Genomic DNA, 9,249 nt, shown 5'->3' with positions numbered 1-9,249 from the left:
CACAATGGGTGACGAGAGAGAAGTACCGTGTCCAACTTATTAGATATTCCTTAGTATCTTCCAAGTGAGAGTGGTGAAACATGTCCCCCCAAATTCCTAAAATTCCTCAGAATTGCAAAACACTAGTACCTGGTTAAAGCTAAGGGGCACGGTGGGCCCAGAACCTTGGGGGAGATGTGCTTCAGGTTAATTTAGTATTGAGCATGTGTATGGCTTGGAGGAATGATTCAGAGCGTCTCATACAGTAGATCAGGGTGGACCTTAAGAAACTCCAGTTTTAACCACTTCCCAGGTGATGCTAACACGGCTGGTCCAGTGATGACACTTGGAGAACCACTGACTTACGCAAGGAGACAGCTTCCACAGAAACTGAAACGGCACTTTTTGAGACACTTACTCTATTTTATTCTGAGAGCTTCCTCACATGGAGAACCCAGATGTCAACTTGAAAATTAGCAGAGTAGCTCTTCCACAACTAAGGTTGTAAAGAAAAAACAATATGGAGATGCATTGGAAGGGAGAGATAGAGTCTAGTCAGGACCCATACTCCTGATGGGTGACCCAGAATTAGGAGGGGACATTACCAACTTGGTATCTTCCCTGGGAGGACATGCTGAGCACCTGAGCCCTGGTGACCTGAATGAGGAAGACAAGCCCCCATATCTTGATTTGAAACCAGCAGAGCTACGTCTGGGAGAGAGCTGGGGGCTGTGGTAAGCCAAGACCCCATGCTTAATAGGTTAGTGCCAAACTTACTGACGCGAATGTTGTCAGTAATGACGCTCAATGTAGCCACAGGTCACATGGGAAAGAGAATTATATACTAATTTTAGGACACGTGCCAAAGGGGCAAGGATTTCTTGAAACTTTATCCAGGGATGAAATCACTTGACATTTAAAAAAATCTTCCCTGTACCCAGCTGTCCCAGTGCTAGAAGGAGACTTTTCTGACATTCCTCACTTACCTTGCTAGCACTGCTTGCCCTGCTATGTCTCTGTGTTCCCTGTGGAACAGACATATCCAGCCCAGCCATGCCCACAACGCTCCTCCAAAATGGCTTTGCCCTCAAGGGCCTGGATTCCCACACAATCGCCTCCTTTCCTACCATTCACGGTGGGTGGACTCAGCCGTGACTTGCATCCCCTCAAGTTGACTCCCACTTCAGGTCAGCTCCAGCCAGAAGTACACCTGCAACTGTTGAGGTGGGGCTTACATTCAGCTGCACTGGGGGCCAGCCAGACCCACCAGCATGCCCAAAGCAACACATGCACATCTAACAGAACACCAAACTCAGCCTACACAGGAGACACCCTGGATTTCCTGTCTCTGGTGACCTGGGGGAACTGTTCCTTTGGGCCGCATAGGAGACACTCTACAAAAATCCACTTATTCAACATGGAGACATAGTTTATCTACCTAATATTAATGCATAGAAACAAAAAGGCAAAATAAAGAGACAAAGAATCTATGCTAAATGAACAGCTAAGACATAAACTCAGAAAAAGAACTAAACAAGATGGAGATAAATAATCTACATCAAATGACTGCAAAGTAAGGGTCATAAAGATATTTACTGGGTCTTCCCTGCTGGTTCATTTGTTAAGATTTTTCGGACAAGGCAACAAGGGTTCAACCCGTGGTCTGGGAACTAAGATCCCAGGCTGCGGGGCAAGAAAAGCTGCATGTCACAGCTGTTGAACTCATGTACCCTAGAGCCTGTGCTCCACAAGAGAAGACAGAATGATGGGAAGCCCACGCACCATAACTGAGTGCAGCCCCCACTCTATGCAACTAGAGAAAGCCAATGACACAGCAAGCCCCAGTGGACCCATTAAATAAACGAATAAAAGATATTTACTTCTATCAGGGGAAGCATGAAAGAACAGAGTGAGAACTCCACAAACAGGCAATAAGTATAAAAAAGAACTGATTATAATGGAAGAATACAATAACTGACATGAAAAATACAGCAGATGAGTCAAGAGATTGGATGATTCAGAGGACAGATCAGTAAGCTGACACACAGAGCAGTGCCGGTGCACTGGGCTGACCCAGAGGAGGGGGCGGGGCCTCAGGACGGGGAGCACATGTGCACCCGTGGCAGATTCATGTCAATGTAGGGCAGAACCACTACCGTACTGTAAAGTAATTGGCCTCCAATTAAAATAAATACATTCATATTTTAAAAAAAGACAAAGAAATACAGAGTAGTGGAAATCACCCGATCTGAGCACCAAAAAGAAGAAAATAAGCCAAAAAATTGAGGATAGTTTAAGGCATTTGGTGGATAATATCAAACATACTAACATTCACATTATAGGAATTCAAGGAGAAGAGAGAAAGATAAACTCTCCCTTGAAGAAACAATGACTGAAAATTTCCCTATATTGTTGAAGGAACCACACCCAGGTCCAAGAAGCACAGAGAGTCCAACACAGAGTAAACCAAAGGAGAAACATGCCAAGACATATACTAATCAAACTAAGAAAAACTTAGCAAAAAGAGAAAATATTAAAAGCAGAAAGGGAAAAGCAACAAAGAACAAGGGAATCCCCATAAGTTTAACAGCTGATCTTTCTGAAGAAACGCTGCAGGCCAGAAGGGTGTGGCACGATATACTTAATGTTATGAAAGGGAAAAACTTACCAGCAAGACTACTCCAACCAGCTACGACCTCACTCAGATTTAAAGAACTCAGTACCTTTACAAATAAGCGAAAGTTAAAAAATTCAGCACCACCAAAGTAGCTTTACAACAAATATTAAAGGATGCTCTCTAGGCAGGAAATAGAAGGGAGTGAATAGACATGGAAAAAAACAGAATAATAAAGTATATAATAGTATCATGCATAGCAATAATTACCTTACCTATAAATGGATAAAATGGTCCAACGGAAACACAGACTGGCTGAATGGAAACAAAAACAAGCCCCATATAAATGTTGTCGATAATACATCCACCTCAGACCTAGGGACACACAGACTAAAACTGAGGGCCTGGAAAAAAGGTATTCCATGCAAATGGAAATCAAAAGAAAGCTGGAGTAGCAATTCTCATATCAGATAAAACAGACTTTTAAATAAATACTATTACAAGAGACAAGGAAGGACACTACATAATGATAAAGAGATCGATCCAGGAAGAGCATATTACAATAATAATACACACGCATCCAACACAGGAGCACCTAAATACATAAGACAAATACAAATAACCAAAAAACAGGGAATCGACAGTAAGAAAATAATACTAGGGGACTTTAACACCCCGCTTATACCAATGGACAGATCATCCACAAAGAAAATTAATATAGAAACATAAGCCTTAAATCACACATTAGACTAGATGGACCTTATTGATATCTTTAGCATATTCCATCACCAAACAGCAGAATACATTTTTTTTTTCCTCAAGTGCACATGAAACACTCTCTGAAATGGATCACATCTTGGGTCGCAAATCAAGCCTTGCAAAATTTAAGAAACTGAAATCACAGCAAGAATCTTTTCTGATCACACTGATACATGATTAGGGATCATTTATAGGAAAATTTGTAAAAAACACAAACACATGGAGAAATCAAACAGGTCACTGAAGAAATCAAAGAGGAAATTTAAAAATACCTAAAAACAAATGGCAATGAATAAATGACAACCCAAAACCTATGTGATGCAATAAATCAATGCTAAGAGGGAAGTTTATAGCAATACAAGAAGCCCACCTCAAGAAATGAAAAGAACATCAAATAAACAACCTAATCTAACACCTAAAGAACCTAGAAAAAGAGGAAAATGGCCACAAAACCTCCAAAGTTAGCAGAAGGAAAGAAATCATAAAGATCAGAGCAGAAATAAATGGAAATGAAGGAAACATGAGCAAAGATCAATAGAACAATAAGATACGTCTTGGAGAACATAAACAAAATTGACAAATCATTAGCCGGACTCATCAAGAAAAACAAGGAGAAGACTCAAAGCAACTTGAAATGACAAAGGAGATGTTACAACAGACCACACAGAAAGACAAAGGGTCATAAGAGACAATTAGAAATAACTGCATGACAATAAAATGGATATCCTGGAACAAAAGGACAAATTCTTAGAAAAGTACAATCTTCTAAAGACTGAACCAGGAACAAATAGAAAATATGAATAAATCAAGCACAATAATTGAAATATTATTTAAATTAAAATAAATTAAATATTAATTTAAATAAATCAATTTAATAGTTAACAGTTAATGTAATCAATATAATAAATTACTTTATAATATTAATACAATAAATAATTTAATATTTAATAATTAAATTAACTCAATAATTTAATTTAATAATTTCCATTATTAAATTAAAAAATATTCAATTATTCAAGTACAAAGAAATCGTCCCATTGGGACAATGTGGTATCCGTGTGGGAAGGTAAGTTGGATCCCTACCTCACAAAACACCACCAAACCAATTAGGCACATACTAAAAACCAACAATTGAAGGAAAAACTTTACAAAATTTTGAACAATTTTTGATGAGGGAATATCTTTTCTTTAAATTGAGGTATTGTTGATTTGCAATAATTTGTTTGTTTAAGGTGTACAGCAAAGTGATTCAGTGATTCAGCCTCTCAGGTGCTTCCTTGGACAAAATTCATTCCCTTTGGGAGGCCCCTGGGCCATGCCCTCAGAACAGCTGCTGCTGCTAAGTCGCTTCAGTCATGTCGGACTCTGTGCGACCCCATAGACCCACCAGGCTCCCCTGTCCCTGGGATTCTCCAGGCAAGAACACTGGAGTGGGTTGCCATTTCCTTCTCCAATGCATGAAAGAGAAAAGTGAAAGGGAAGTCGCTCAGTCCTGTCCGACTCTCTGCAACCCCATGGACTGCAGCCTACAAGGCTCCTCTGCCCATGGGACTTTCCAGGCAAGAGTACTGGAGTGGGTTGCCATTGCCTTCTCTGTCAGAACAGCTAAGAATCCTGAATAGGCAAAGCAGCAAGCATATGGTGGTGCTTTTGGGGGTTTTTAGACTGAATAAATTATTCGAACAATATAAGAAACTGGAGAAGGCAATGGCACCCCACTCCAGTGTTCTTGCCTGGAGAATCCCAGGGACGGGGGAGCCTGGTGGGCTGCCGTCTATGGGGTCGCACAGAGTCAGACACGACTGAAGTGACTTAGCAGTAGCAGTGGTAGCAATACAAGAAACAAGTCCAGAGGTTAAGAGAGGATCTCCAAACCTACCTTCAAACAGGAAGTCTTGCTCCCTTGAATGTGGGTGTGTGAAACAGCGCTTGGGAAAGGAAGAGGTGTGTCATGAATATTTTGTCTGCAGAGGACAAAGCGGTGTGTAGAGAGGATGTGCAGACACGTCCCAGGACACTGAGCACACGGACACATGGACTGGACTCTCAGCCCTGCTCTGGGGGCATCACACTATCTCTACCCCTGACACAGGGTGAGCAGCTTGCACGTATCCTGGAGAGTATGGTCACATGACCTGGACCTGACCAATCGGTGTGTTCCATCCTCCCTGGCCACCGTGAGTGGCTCAGGACTGGGGTGGTGACCAATCAGGGCCCAGGGCCGGGCCTCACACTGGAATCAAGGGAAGAGGAGGGCTGGTTCTGCCGGAAGGGGTGAGGCCAGGTGAGGTCAGGCTACAGCTGTGGGAGGGGATTGAGGTCAGCCTGGGGCAGTTGGTGGCCTTCCTGCGCCCGTCAGTCAGGGTAGAGCCGCCGGCCTGAGAAGGAGGGCACTGCTGAGCCCAGGGGTTGAGAGCGCCGGTTCTTGCTGTGGTCCGGGAGCTACCCTGAGGCCAGAGGGAGGCCGTCTGCCCGTGAGTCCTCTCCTGCTTGTCTGTCAGCTTGTTTGAACCACACTGGATTTTCTGTCCAGCTGGCTACGTGGAGACCCTGGAAATGCTCCTCTGTGAGTTTTGGCTGGCTTCAGGGAAGAAATGCCAGATGATACTGGGAGACTCCAGTTTAATCTGGATTCAGGTCATATCTCTTGAAAGTGAAGTGAAAGTCCCTCAGTCATGTCTAACTCTTGGCAACCCCATGGGCTATACAGTCCATGGAATTCTGCAGGCCAGAATACTGGAGTGGGTAGCCTTTCCCTTCTCCAGGGGATCTTCCCAGTCCAGGGATTGAACCCAGGTTTCCTGCAATGCAGGAATATTCTTTACCAGCTGAGCCCCAAGAGAAGTCCAAGAATACTGAAGTGGGTAGCCTGTCCCTTCTGTAGTGGATCAGCATGCCCAACCCAGGAATCAAACCAGGGTCTCCTCATGGCAGGAGGATTCATTACCAGCTGAGCTATCAGGGAAGCCCAGTATCTCTTAAGGCCAGCTATTCATTGATATCTCTTAAGGCCAGCTATTCATTGATATCTCTTAAGGCCAGATATTAATTGTAGGATTACCCTAATTAGTCTTCATGGGATTAAGCTGGCAACCTGCTAAGGTAGCAATTGATGTCCTTTATCTAGAGGACAAAACAGGGGCTCACAGAAGTGGGTAACACAGCTACAGCAAGGAAGTGTGTACCTAGACAAAACCCCCAGATCTTCTGTTAGAACTCAGGGAAGCCATGTGGTGTGGCTTGTCCATGTGACGGGGGCTAAGGCACCCAGCCCACACTGGATACTGTGGGGACCTGACTTGGTAACTGCCTTCTGGCAGCTCTGAGACTCACAAAAGCAATTTGCACTGAAGAGAGGAGGGACACCTCTCTTCATCCTCCCCACCACACCCTCCGGGTACTCCCACACCCTGCCCCCTTTCTCTTTCTTTGTGAGGGAATAAGTGTCACGCTCATGTGACCACATTGGCTGTCCACTGTTCACGAGCTACCACCTGGAGCTGCTACCGGAGAGGCCAAGAGCCTTTTCCCCCGAGTACCTCTCTTTCCTTTGCACCGTGGGGGCCCTCCTCCACACCTGCACACCAGAGGCCGTTTCTGAGACATGCAGGGACCCTCCTTCAGTTTGCAACAGGTTGCATCCATCGCTGTCCTTTCAATGCTTCCCTTGACACTCAGCTCCTGAGCTCCTTTGTCTGCATTGTGACCCACCTGGCTGCCACGGGAGGGACAGAGCTGACCATGAATCCAAAGCTCAGATCTGACAGGCAGGAATCTGTGTGTAAAGGGCCTGATTAATCATGCTGTAGAGGCTGTAGTGGGCTCTAGGGATCCGTAACCAGGGCTTGGGCCAAAGTGACTCCACAGCTGTTTTAATGCCTGGGGAGGGTTCTGGCTACAGTGGGGGTGGGGTGAGTCTCCTGAGGTTCTGAAGGCCCACTGTGGAGGTTCATGGCACACAGAGAAGAGAAGGCGGAGTCCTTTCCTGGAGCTGGTGCCTGCGGGCACAGCCGTGGATGACCAGGAGTCTGCATCTCACTAGGGGCCGAGGCTGGCACTGAGGGAATCCTCAGTGAGGATTTTTTTCCTTAAAAGCCATCCTAAGTGACTTCAGCTCCATTGCTTTTTGCCAAAAACCTACAATGATCCCAAGAGCTTTGTACACACCAAGGGTGGTGACTGGACATGGAGCCCAGCACAGACGGAAATCAGTCCTGCCCTGAGTCCCACGGGCCAGCCACACCTTCCCCCTTCCATGGCCTGGCTTTCTTCTGCCAGGACCCCCAGAATGGTGGAAAGGCAAGTGTGGTCTCAAGCTGAGGGGCCCAGCCTGGGCTCCAAGCCCCTGGGCGTCCCCTTGGGACATCTGGTGGACCTAGTTCCCCCTGCCGTGGGGCAACTCTCTCTCGGGGAATGTCATGTTTCTTTGCTTTCCGTTGTGATGGGGCACTCCAATTATCTCAGGGCGATTGGGAAGTCTGCTAGTGTTACATGCTCCCGCCTTAAATGGGAAAACATTATTGCTGCATTGACGCTGCTCACTCGATACTGGGTATCTGTTAAACACAAATGGCAAGGGGAACAGAGCAAAACAGAAAAAAAAAAAAAATAGAGAGTTGCTGGGTTGCCTCAAGTCTCACCTGTGATTAAGAGTGTGTACAGCCTGCATGTGAACCCGGGTTCCCACACCTGCCAGCTACCAGGTGCCAGGCGCCGATTTTAGACCCCCTGCTTCACTAAGGAGTCATTGACAGATACAGTTTGTGTGTATTTCAAGTCTACCTTGTGATGACTTGATGCCCATAGACGTCGTGGAATGATTGCCCCACATACGCATCACCTCACACGATTAACTCTGTGTGTGTGTGTGTGCCTTTTATGTTGTTCTTGTAATCCATGAACACAATACAGATAGCTCTCCATTTTTTTAGATCTTATTTATCTTAGAAGTTTATAGTTTGCTGTATGTTTTGCACATGTTTAATTAGATAACTTGATATTTTTAGTGCCATTATGAATTCCTAATAGAGATAGAATTGACTTGTCTATATTCCCTTGGTAAATCCACTTACTTCAAATCCTTCTAATTGTATTTTTTTTATACACAATTATGTCTGCAAATAAGTTCTTTTTTTTCCCCTTTGCAACTGTGATAACCCTTTCCTTTTTCTTGACTTATTGTACGGACTAGGATCTCCAGTACAGTGGTGAACAGAAGTAGTGAGAATAAGTATCCTTGTCTCTGTCCAATTATCAGAGGAAAAGCTTTCACTATTTCACCATCACACAGGATATTAGCTTTTTTGTAGATATTTTTATCAAAATATGTAAATTCTTCTCTGTTAGTTTACTAAGCAGTTTTTTTCTTAGTCATGAACTAAAATTATTACATTAAAAATTCTTAAGTTTATCTTCTGCAGATTTTGAAACAGGTGATTTTTCTTTTATGTGGTGATTTAACTTTTAAAAATTTTGTGATTCTAAAACAACCCCAACCTGATCTCAATGTATTCTCCTTCAGTTGGACTTTACTTGTTAGTGTTTTATTTAGGATTATTTCATCTATACTCAGAGTCTGTAATTTTACTTTCTTGTACTTCTTCCTTGTTGGTTTTAGTATCAAGGTTATGCTAGTCTTATAAAACAAGTTTGCAGAGTGTTCCTTGTTTACCCCGAGAATTCCTGTGAGACTACTGTTTTCTTCCCTAGATTTTTGGAAAAATTGATTGGCAAAACCAGTTGGTTTCATTGTGGGGAGGCTTTTAATTTCAGATGTAATTTTTTTCACGCAAATAAAATTTTCTCATATTGTATGTCTTCGTGGGTCTATTTCAGTAAAACATTTCCCCCCTGCTAGGAATTTATTGAGATGAGCAGACTCTCCAATTAGTAAGTGA

Source organism: Bos grunniens, chromosome 24 (genome assembly GCF_055505025.1).
Source record: "Bos grunniens cultivar Pamir isolate PY7600 chromosome 24, Bosgru_T2T1.0, whole genome shotgun sequence".
Classification (NCBI taxonomy): domain Eukaryota; kingdom Metazoa; phylum Chordata; class Mammalia; order Artiodactyla; family Bovidae; genus Bos; species Bos grunniens.
This window is presented reverse-complemented; position numbering follows the sequence as displayed.